Source organism: Sinocyclocheilus anshuiensis, unplaced genomic scaffold (genome assembly GCF_001515605.1).
Source record: "Sinocyclocheilus anshuiensis isolate Anshui unplaced genomic scaffold, SAMN03320099.WGS_v1.1 scaffold4047, whole genome shotgun sequence".
Taxonomy (NCBI): domain Eukaryota; kingdom Metazoa; phylum Chordata; class Actinopteri; order Cypriniformes; family Cyprinidae; genus Sinocyclocheilus; species Sinocyclocheilus anshuiensis.
This window is the reverse complement of record NW_015554576.1, coordinates 69,384-81,176: the sequence shown is the minus strand read 5'-3', so window position 1 is coordinate 81,176 and position 11,793 is coordinate 69,384. Positions and strand designations below refer to the sequence as shown.

Genomic DNA, 11,793 nt, shown 5'->3' with positions numbered 1-11,793 from the left:
GTCAAGCTTGACTTTTCCCTCGCGAGCCTGACTTTTTCCCTGGCAAGCCTGACTTTTTCCCTCGCAAGCCTGACTTTTTCCCTCGCAAGCCTGACTTTTTCCCGCGCAAGCCTGACTTTTTCCCGCGCAAGCCTGACTTTTTCCCACGCAAGCCTGACTTTTTCCCTCGCAAGTCTGACTTTTTCCTATAATTAAAAGATGAAATTCTGCTCAGAGCTGTTCATGTCCTTAAACTAAAATTAATTTCTATGGCAACGTTCATAAATGGGCTGATTTGTTTTTAATGCGGGTGAAAGTCACTACATTAATTCACCTCTATATTTATCCATTTGGCAAATGCTTTTATCCAAAGCAATAATCATTGCATTGAAGCTAAATATTTTTTCTGTGGGAATCAAATCCATGCAGCAGATAAAACAACATATCAAATAGAAATGAGGCACAAAACTAGCTTTAAATTTTGAATTTGCTGCCATTTTGGGTCTTTTTATATGAAGCCGAAGGTTATTATTAAAACTAAAACCATTTAAACAAAATTATTAATTGAATTAAAGCTGAAATAAAACATAAAACTTCAACTAAAATTAGAAATGTTGCCTTTGCAACTAACTGAAATAAGATGAAGCACTAAAATATTAAATACTAAGTATTAAAAACATTGTTGTTAATTGAAATAAAGCTAAAATCATATAAAATACAAACATTAGACAACAAGAACTTAAACAAAATGAAAATTAGAAATGGTGCCTTGGCAAATTGTACTTTTTGGTAATAAAAATTAATCATGATAATTATGCAAATTTTCCCTCCTGATTCTCATTATCGTAATGCAAAGAATCACATTGCCAAAGTTATTATTAATTATTTTATTATTTATTTTATTTGCCTATAAATATCTGAATTTATACACTGTGGTAGGATTTGTTATAATGCTTTCAATTTTCAATTTATTTAATTTAAAAAACAAACTCAAAATTAAAATGTCTTACAGTCAGTGTTATTTTAGTATGTTTAGTTTTTATTCATAATTTCAATTCGTTTTTTTTTTTTTTTTTTTACAATCTCCATTTTCTTTTGAATTTTTGGTTAAAGTTTTTGCACTGAAATAAAAAAAAATAATCAAATTTAATTAAACCTAAACGGAAATGTAAAAAAAAAAATTAATAATAAAAAACTAATACAAATGACAAAAGCTGTCATTATCAAAATGTTCAGATTTATTACATTCAGTGTTATTTTAGTATTTTTAGTTTTTATTCATAATTTAAATTACTTTTTATTTTTATAATTGTTTTAGTTTCAACTTTTGGTTAAAGTTTTAGCACTAAAATAAAAAATAATATTACAATTTAATTAAACCAAAACAGCAATATTACCAAAAAAAATAAACAATGAAAATGACAAAAACTAAAAAAAAAAACAACAACAAATTAAACAAAATAAAATAAAATAGTACTTAGGTAATCCTAAAGTAGCGCTGATGATGCCACAAAAGGCAAGAAGAAGAAGCTTTATAACAAAGGAGTTCAATAGAGATTTTCACAGTCGGAAAATTGTAATTATGACAATTTCCAACATGCCACACCATTCAGCAGAAACCCCAGCTTTAATAAAATGATCTGCTAAACACCTAATTACTACTTTATGATGTAGAAAACCCGAGCATTCAACTCGAGAAGAACATCAAATAATGAGATGCTCTGGAAAGGCACCGGAACAATGGCGAGTGTTTGACAAGCGGCCGCTTTGTGTTATCTGTTGATTTGCAGCGAAACTCATCATTGGCTCGTCAGCAAACAGAAACTAACGAGCAAACAAAGGGAACGAGTGCATGTCTTCAACGGCCAGCGAGAGGTGAGGAGCTTCAAAGCCTTCAGAGAAAGGTGCAAATGTCCTGCGAAGACTAAAGAGCGCAGAGCAGCGGGGCAGTAATTAATGACACACTCTGTTTGTGAAGAAACAGACGCGCCGGGACACATTTACGACCCTCACATTTAGCCACAAGCACATTGGAATTCACTGTGACTTATGAAGCAAAGGCAAGATGTGACGTTAAGGGAGAACAAAAAAAAGCTGAATAAATAAGCTTTCCATTGATGTATGGTTTGTTAGGAGAGGACAATATTTGGCTGATATTCTGGAATCTGACGGTGCAAAAAAATCTAAATATTGAGAAAATCATCTTTAAAGTTGTCCAAATTAAGTTCTTAGCCATGCATATTACTAATCAAAAATTAAGTTTAGATATATTTACAGTAGGAAATTTACTAAATATCTTCATGGAACATGATCTTTACTTAATATCCTAATGATTTTTGGCATATAAGAAAAATGGATAATTTTGACCCATACAATGTATTTTTGGCTATTGCTACAAATATACCCCAGCGACTTAACACTGGGTTTGTGCTCCAGGGTCACATATCTAAAAATATACTTAATTTTCTGCCGAAATGCAACCTGTTTTCATGTGACTCACACAACAGCAAGAGTCCGGCTCACCTGGACCAGATGGTGCTCAGGCATGTTGTCTGAGATCCTCCCAACTTTATAGTTTGTACGGAGGACGTCATCGTGGATCTGAAACTCCTGTCTGCAGTTATATCTACAAACACACACACAGAGACTCAATCAGGCGAATGATCTGTGACTGCAGGCGCTCTCAGAACAGAGCCGGACGGCCGGACGTACGTGATGACCACAGGAGCCACTTTATTAGTGATGATGGACTTGGCCTTGTTGCTGTGGATGTTGAGCGTCTGGAAGGAGGCGCTGCTGTCCATCATCCCGTTGCCGTGGAAACTCTCATGCAGCGTGGGCTGGGTAGCAGCGCTGGCAGTCGTACCCATACTCCTCTAGCAGCTGTCAATCAAACACAAACACACACACACATTACACATTACACACCATCAGACTCAAACAAGACAAGAATCATCTTCCCATTTCAGATTTAACAGATTCTGATCATGCAAATCTAATCGGGGCTAGTTTGGACACGACAGCATGGTAATACCATGGTATTTTTTTGAAGTACACAGAGATTGGTAGGTCTATTAGTAAAACCTGTAGAGCGATTTTTGTTGCATTATAGCCTGTAAAAATGAACAAAATCTCTTCTTCCAAATATAGAATCTTATGACTACTGAGAGCACGTTAATGTGTCTCAACTTGACAATTTCAGTGCATTTTAGCACTCAGACATGTATATTCAATGCAATTGTTTTGATAGAGGAAGTTAAGCTACATATCTAGTTTCAACATTATTTATTCTTTTGACATCTCACAAGTATCAGCTGTATACAAAGTGATCCACATTGGGTTTTTGACCGCTGAAAATGTGTACAATTTACTCCTGGAGCCATATTGAGATCCTGTTATCTCTGGAACCGAACCATATAGGGCCTTAAAAATTAAGATACTAAAAGAACAATTGGTTAAGAACTCAAATCTAAAAGGATATTAAGAGATCTTTAATACTTCTCAAATTACAGGAATGCAAACTTCGAAAAAAAGTTCAAAAAGTGCTTTTTTCCCCATGTTTGAATGATCACCGTTGGAATATAATGCAGCAAACATTGCTAAAGTCAACAGATTTTACTAACAGAGCAACCAATCTCTGTGTAAAAATAATATAATGATGCTGCCAGCTTTCTGAAGTCATTTTTAACCCCCTGTAAACTGGCTCCAAATCTCAGGTGAAATTGTCATTTTGATGCCCCTCTACAAAATAGTGCAGTGAATATACATCCATGACATTTAATATTTTGGCTTTCATCACCATATCATGTTTGTTTTTCTTAAGAAAAAAATATGAACAAAATCAAAACTTTGAGCCGGGGAGTTTCTGGGAGTGACCCAAAAGGATTTATTTCACCCCCGAATGAACACGACAGACTTGTTTTGTGTCTGTAACCAGATGGAATTAAAAATTAATGCAGGAGAAAATCAGTTTAATCTCAATAATAAGCATATCTGAGAACATGTGCGGTGAATCAGACCCGCTGGTTCATTCCTCATTCTCTTTAGACATGATGTTTATGAAGCACAAAACTCACCGCCGTGATGTTTAAACCAAAAGAGACTTTTTCACCACAATATGGTTAATCTGCTCTTGTAATGATCTCAGTAATGGTATAACGATATGAAATGATATGATAAGAAAAACTGTTTGAAATGGCATATTAGAATGATTTCTGAAGATCATGTGACACTGAAGACTGGAGTAATGATGCTGAAAATACAGCTTAGATCACAGAAATAAATTACAGATTAACAGATATTCACATAGAAAAGTTATTTTAAATTGTAATAATATTTCACAATTTCTACTGATTTTTTTATCAAATAAATGCAGCTTTGGTGAACATGAGAGACTTCTATATATGCCAACTGGGTAAGTAAAATACACTTAATTCAAAGGAAAAACAAGTTTATTTTTCCAACTCCATTGGCAAATATTTTTTCTTCTTTTAAACATGATCTCACTTAATTTTGCTAAACTACTCCGAAATCAAGGTAATTTTGCATCTTGATTTAAGAATGCTTAGATGTTTGTACAGGGAAACAAAAGCATCAAAAGTTCACACTACCATGTTTTTAATGCATTACGTGTGCATGGTAAAAACAAAAATGAGTCTTGAAGCTCAGCATAAACACACACACACACATATATATAAGAACGTCATTTGGGGTCCATAAAAAGCGTTGTTTTCTATCCAGATCACGAGTAATTCCTGCACTATAATAAATTGATGTCATGCTCAATAATCTCAGTCTGCACAGTGGCTTGTTTTTCATGCTCGCCGGATGAAGCTCTTATGTAAGCGGGGCAAAATTAAGGTGACATCTTCAGAGCACAACCCGCAGAAGTGCGCCCTAGATGAACGTCTGGCCTGAAAACCCACCCACGGGCCGCCAGACAATCGCTCACAAACATCCTCTCTGAAAAACAAGCCGTCACGACCCCGTCTCTCTGTTTACACGGCCAGCGCAGGCGCGCTTCTCGCCTTAACATTTACATGTGTGTACTTGCAGTTCTGTTGGAGAAAGCAGGGGTTAAATGTCATCTTTAAGGGCATGCTTGTGTTTTCGAGCATTTTAGTCACTTTTCAGTATCTGGGTCTGCACGAACCGGAAACAAACCTGCAATTATTGAGTTCAACTACCTCATTTCTAGTGTTTGAAACATTTCAAAGCAGCATTGGCTCATCAGTTGAGTGTGAGAGGAGAAGAAAAAAAAACAGTTTGACAATCAATTTGAGCCTGACATGTAAATATTATCATGAAGTGTTTAAAAAATAAATTACGGGAAAAAATATAAATAATAAAATAATACATTTTATAAAAAAATTATAAAATTAAATTGAATAAAATAATACAAGCACAAAAAAACTAAAATAAAAACAAAATAGGATACAAATTTAAAAATAGCTATGAGAAGAGCTGGGAACGCTGGCACTCAATCACGTCTGTTAGATCAGTGGTGCTCAACTGGTGGCCCAAAAATGGGTCACACAGGTCTGTCCTGCAACATACAGCAGGGTAATACAAGCAAACTGATCATACAAAACCAAAAAAACACCATGTACAAACACAAAAACAGTTTAAAGCAAGTCAAATCAGACTTAAACAGGTTGTATGACACCCTCATCTTCAAAAGCTATGAACGAAAGTACACAAAATAAAAGAAAATACGACTCCGATGACATGAAATAGAGAATGAAACCATCAAAATCCAGGAGAATTAGTCTTTGCAACAACTACAAAATCAGCCTAAAATTGCAAAATAATAAGCCTAAAAATTAAATAATAAAATAATAAAATAAAATAATAAAATAGGATTTAAAAAAATAATAAAATTAAAATTAAAATTAAATTAAAAAAAATAGATTTAGCAAAATAAAAGAAAATACGACTCCGATGACATGAAATAGAGAATGAAACCATCAAAATCCAGGAGAATTAGTCTTTGCAACAACTACAAAATCAGCCTAAAATTGCTAAATAATAAGCCTAAAAATGAAATAATAAAATAATAAAATAAAATAATAAAATTAAAATAAAAATTAAACTAAAAAAAATAGATTTAGTGATATTAAACACGCATTTCCAAAAGCACAAACATAAAACAACTTTTGAAATGTTAAATGTTAATTACTGGAAACAGTCATTTTCACAGTTTGTGAGAATAAAAAATATTATATACAATTAGAAAATGTTAAAAATATTTGTTAAATAGTTTTATTTATCATATGTTCTCATATTTAATTTGAGCTATTTTGTAACTTTTTTTGTAAATTCTTAATTTTGTTATAATATAATACTGATTTGATCTGTTTGCTATTTGCAATGGTTACGGTTTAATCAAACCGATTTTAATACAGGCATCATAATTTTTAATTATAATAATAGCATAATAATTGATACTACTACTACTACTATTACTGCTACTAATAATAATAATAATAATAGTAGTAACAAAAATGCACTCTCCATGTTTTTTAATTCACAGATACTGATTTGCACAGCCAGTTACCGAATCTTCTCCTAAACCTACTAATTATATATAATACAGCAATATTCTGGGTTAATGCTGTTGCTTTCCACAGCTTTTCAACTCATCCCTAAATCATATTTACAGTTAGTGCACTTACAATAGAAGTCTATGGGGCACATAAAGCACTTGCATGCATTACTCAGTAAAAATGTGTGTTTTTGAGCTTCTGTAGATGATGTTATTTGTTGGTAATGTGTTACAGATATGAGCTGTGGGTGGTGTGGAGAGGTTTGCACACACTTGCTCCATAGACCTCCAGTGTAAGAGCATCACTGTACACACTTCATACAAACCAGAGGAAGATGAGATGATGCTCTGTGGCGAAAGACAATAAACCTCTTGCATGCATAATCTGATTATCCTGATCACATCAAATATGACATTCAGTCAAAATGGAAGGTGGGTTTTGATTAAATTGATTGGATGGTTTAAAAAAATGTTTCTCTATATTCTGAAAAATAAGAGAGATTGATGTCAACACTCAACAGCAAAGCATAACATGCACTAATAAATCATAAGCCTAAAAGTGCATTAATAAAGTAAATAGGCTCAATTTTGTATTTCAAGCTGACTTCAGCTTGTAATATTTATCTCCATATGCTCGGATATCTCGTATTAACTTCTCTGAAACTGAAAACCCAAAATCTCCAGAAGAGGGTCAAATTAAATCTTAAGGGAACATGTGACTGAAGCAAACGCTGTAATTATGGTGAAATAAACGCAGCTGGAATATCATTTGAAAATTAGTCTAAACTCAAAGAAATGCAGTACTTCTTTAAACTACGCTTGCTTTTGGGAATGTGAAATATGATATCACAGTCTATTCTTTTATATATATACACCTATATAAAATACAAAAAATAAACAAAAAAATAAGATAAAAATACAAATAATAAAATGAAAAACAAATGTAATGAAATAAAATTAAACTTAAAATAAAAAAAAATATAAAATAAAATAAATAAATAAAAATAAAATAAAAATGTAAATATAAAAATAAAATAAAATTATAAATATTAAAATAAAGAATAAAAATAAATTATAAAAATAAGATCAAAATTAAAAAATAAATGAAAGATAAAAGTAATGAAATTAAATAAATACTAAAATAAAAAATGTAATAAAAATTTAAAAATAACAAATAAGATTAAATCAAATAAAAAATAAGAAGTATCACAGTGTTACATACGAAAACAATTTGAGTTGAATTACTGAAATAAATGAACTTTTCCACGACATTCTAATTTATTGAGATGCACCTGTAATAACTCGTTCGAAATGACATGGAGCTTTCATTTTTGTGGTAAATATCCCTTTAAGAAGGCCAAATACCCAGTAAAGTCCACTTCACAGGGATCTGTGTGGAAATCAGAGCACATCCGTAATCTGCGGCACATTATTACACACTATGTGTAACAGACAGAAGGGTCAGAGTTACAAAACTCCTTCAGTGGGGAACTGCTCTCATAAAAATCAGGATGTTGCGTGTCTTTAAGAACTGAACATCCAAATACATGACAGAGATGTTCACATGAATGATTCACTGGAGAAAGACTCAGGTTTTCACTGCGGTTTTACACTATGGATATTGTCATTGTGTTGATAATCACTGTTTGACCTCCATCAGCAGTGAAGCGCAGCGTCAAAGCTCAGCGCATCTTCACGACTTCCCGTTTGAGTAAGAACAACTGCCCCGGAAAAACTAACTTCCTCACACAACTTCCTGTGTTGCAACACCGCGGGGACATGCATGTTACTTCACGATGGCACTGAACGATTTACATATTCACATGCCGTAATATTTACTATTTAACTGAGGTTCCTGTGAGTAAATAACCTTCAGGATCAGTTAAAATGACAAAATTAACGGGCTTTTGCATTAGATGCAAAATTTAAATCACACCGCCTTAATTGCATGCTTGAAATAATACTAAAACATGGTATTACAATCAAACAAAACTACTATAAAAATTATTGCAAAAGTTAGTAAACAAGATAGTAAATATATTTCAATATTTCATTGAAAAATAAATATTATGAACACAAATATATATATATATATATATATATATAAAAATAATAATTGCAAAAGTTAGTAAACACAAATAAATAATTGCAAAAGTTAGTAAATATATTTCAATATTTTAAATAAATAAATACTAAAACATGGCATCACAATCAAACAAAACAACTATAAAAATAATTGCAAAAGTTAGTAAACAAGATAGTAAATATATTTCGATATTTTATTAAAAAATATATAACACACACACACAAATAAATAAGTAAATAATAAATACATCCTAAAAAAAAAACGTAACCCAAAATACTAAAACATGGCATTACAATCAAACAAAACTATAAAAAATAAAAAAGATAGTAATTATGTTACTAAATATATTTTGATATGATTAAAAATACATACATATGAACACACACACACAAACACACATACATAAGTAACTAAGTAAATAAATAAAACAAAATAATACTAAAAAACAATTTAGTGAGTAAGTTTGTAAATATGTTGATAATCAAAAAAAATAAACAAACAAACAAACAATAATAAAAAAAACTATAAAAATAACCAAATTTAGTAAGTTTGTAAATGTATTTTGATGATTTTTAAAAAAATAAACAAACACACACAAACAAACATGGTCACTAAAGTTTATAAATTGCATTACTTTTTAATTCTTGCAAGTGTTTAGCTCTCCTGGAGACTGAGCGTTCATGCACACTCGCAGCGCACACACATAACGCCAGGTTCACACATAGTCCGTCTGCAGTGCGTATTTTTCTGCGCTCATGTTAACGGATTAGTAAAGCGTGCACTGCACACACGGTTGCGGTCCGGCAGTGCGTTCCAGGAGCGGTGCGTCTGCAGCAGTGCAGAGATCGTTTCTGCACCGAGCCTATGTTTGCTCCGCTGCAAGCGAAGAATTAAAGTAACAGCGCATTGTTTGCGGTAAATATGAACATGGATTGACACGAAAATTTAGTAATTACACCATAAATGCATATAATTAAAGTCTACTGTGTTTCACAGTCAACACAAAACACTTTTAGATAAAGAAGGCAATAATAGATGGCACTCGTGGAGGTAGGAAAACAAAGTTCGTTATGAACCGCAGGATTGCTTGTAATAAAGATTTCAATGCAAAAGAAAATAAAAGGCAGTAGAGCTGACTGTTTCTGTCAATGGTAAGTTTTAATGTTTGTGATAACGTAAGAAAAGTAGTTTAACTGTTTTGCCACTTGCTTGAGCAACTTAATATATAAATCTAGAAGTAAATGCAAAAGTAAAAAGCATTGAATAATGTGTTTCTTATATTTATTGCGTTTAAACACGTCTATGAAAGATTGTATTATACTGTACTGTGTAAAAAAAAATCACAAAGCTGAAAAAGCATTTTAAGTAACAATGTTTGGATTTGAAATCAAAATAATGGATAAATGTTGTGTTTGTAGTAAACAGCCATGGATCAGTTGCAGACACAGTCTGCTGCTTCTGCACCGCTTACGTACCACACATGGACTGCATGCGCACTGCAAACGGAGTATGTGTGAACCTCACATACAGCTCACGAAATCAGGCTTGCACTGTGTGTAAGCTATTGGGCACACAATTGCACAATTGTCAAAACAAAAATGCAGTGCATGATCAAACATTTAGGTGAGATAAATACATATTTTTGAAAAATGTCTAAAAAATGCCCCCTTCCACCCCTAAAATTAAAAAATCCCCTCTCACAAGAGTCACCTAAGAGGGGAATTCATTTTCAAAAATGAAATTCAAGCCCTGAATAAATGTCTAAAAATCTTGATTGGATCATCACTGTAAATAATTCTACATGATAAAAAGAAGGCTTTAAAAAGATCGGTATCGGTGATCGTATCGGCAGATACTGCTTTCTGTGATCGGCCTCAAAAATCCTGATCGGGGCACCCCTAATTATTGCTATGCCCTATAAACATGGTACTAACTCAAATGTCAACAGACCAAAGACACAGTACATGCCTCTAACCATGCAACACTGCATGCAACACTCAGAATTAATGTGCACCTTGAATGCAGTGGATAAAAGCGTCTGCCAAATGCATAAATGTAAACTAAATAACAGCACTTGAATTGAGCTTGTCTCATGTCTGAACACAAATACAGTGTAGGTTTTCCCAGAATGCTACAGGAAAAATTGTGCATCATCTATCTCTCTCTCACACACACACACACACACACACACACAGGCATTTACAGATCAGAAATAGCACATAATTACAGTTATTCTGAACGGCTCTCTGAGCACAGCCCAAAATGAAAACACAGCCTCGCCATATGCATATGAACACAGCTGTCTTCATGTGTGTGACCATAAACAAGCCAGAAACCAGCTGTTAAATCTGGTAACTCAAGGCTACAGGACACTGGATAGGATTAGTTATCAATATCATATATATGGATATGGGCGTTTGCCACAGCTATAACTATTAGATAGATGCTTCATTCACTGTCACTGTATGGAAAAGAGCAGCTTGGACGTTCTGCATCCACTGATGAATGTCAAACGGCTTTGAGTGACACGAGTGTGGGTTGTGGGTTTGTAAAGAGCAGTGTGTGACCCACAGACAGACAGACATCATGTCTCTCACTGAAACCCACTGAAAACCCATCATATGACGGCGCTCGAATCAAACCACAGCACTGAGAAAACCATTACTGCATTCAGCATTTATCCGTCAGTAATTATCCTCTAGACTCACATCATGTGCTTTACAACCGAAACATCAAGCAGTGAGAGCAGGTCAACGACGCCATTCTATGTCTGCATTTATTAATTTATGCAAAAATACATTAAAAATGCAGGCAAAGACAAGAAAAACACACTCAGATAACATTTATCTGGAAATCTAAGAACATGCAATAGAGCTCTACTGTATAAGATTATGTATTTTAATATTAAAATGCAAAACAACTATAAAAATAATTGCAAAAGTTAGTAAATAACTTTGTAAATATATTTTAATGTTGTATTAAAAATAAATATACATTACAAACATACATATATTATATTATAATTTTATATTATATAGATATCATTTACAGATTTATAAATAATTTCATAAATAAAAAAAATTGTAAATAAGGTAAATAAATAAGTATATTTTGATACTTTATTCAAATAAAAAATAAATATTTGAAAAGAAATATAAAAATAAATTTTATGCAACATATGTGT

The 11,793-nt window shown here is 32.7% G+C and overlaps 1 pseudogene; it reads right to left on the bottom strand.

The window, feature by feature from the left end:
• Window positions 1-11,793, bottom strand: part of LOC107671532 (paladin-like) — a 65,531-nt pseudogene that overhangs the window by 44,637 nt on the left and 9,101 nt on the right.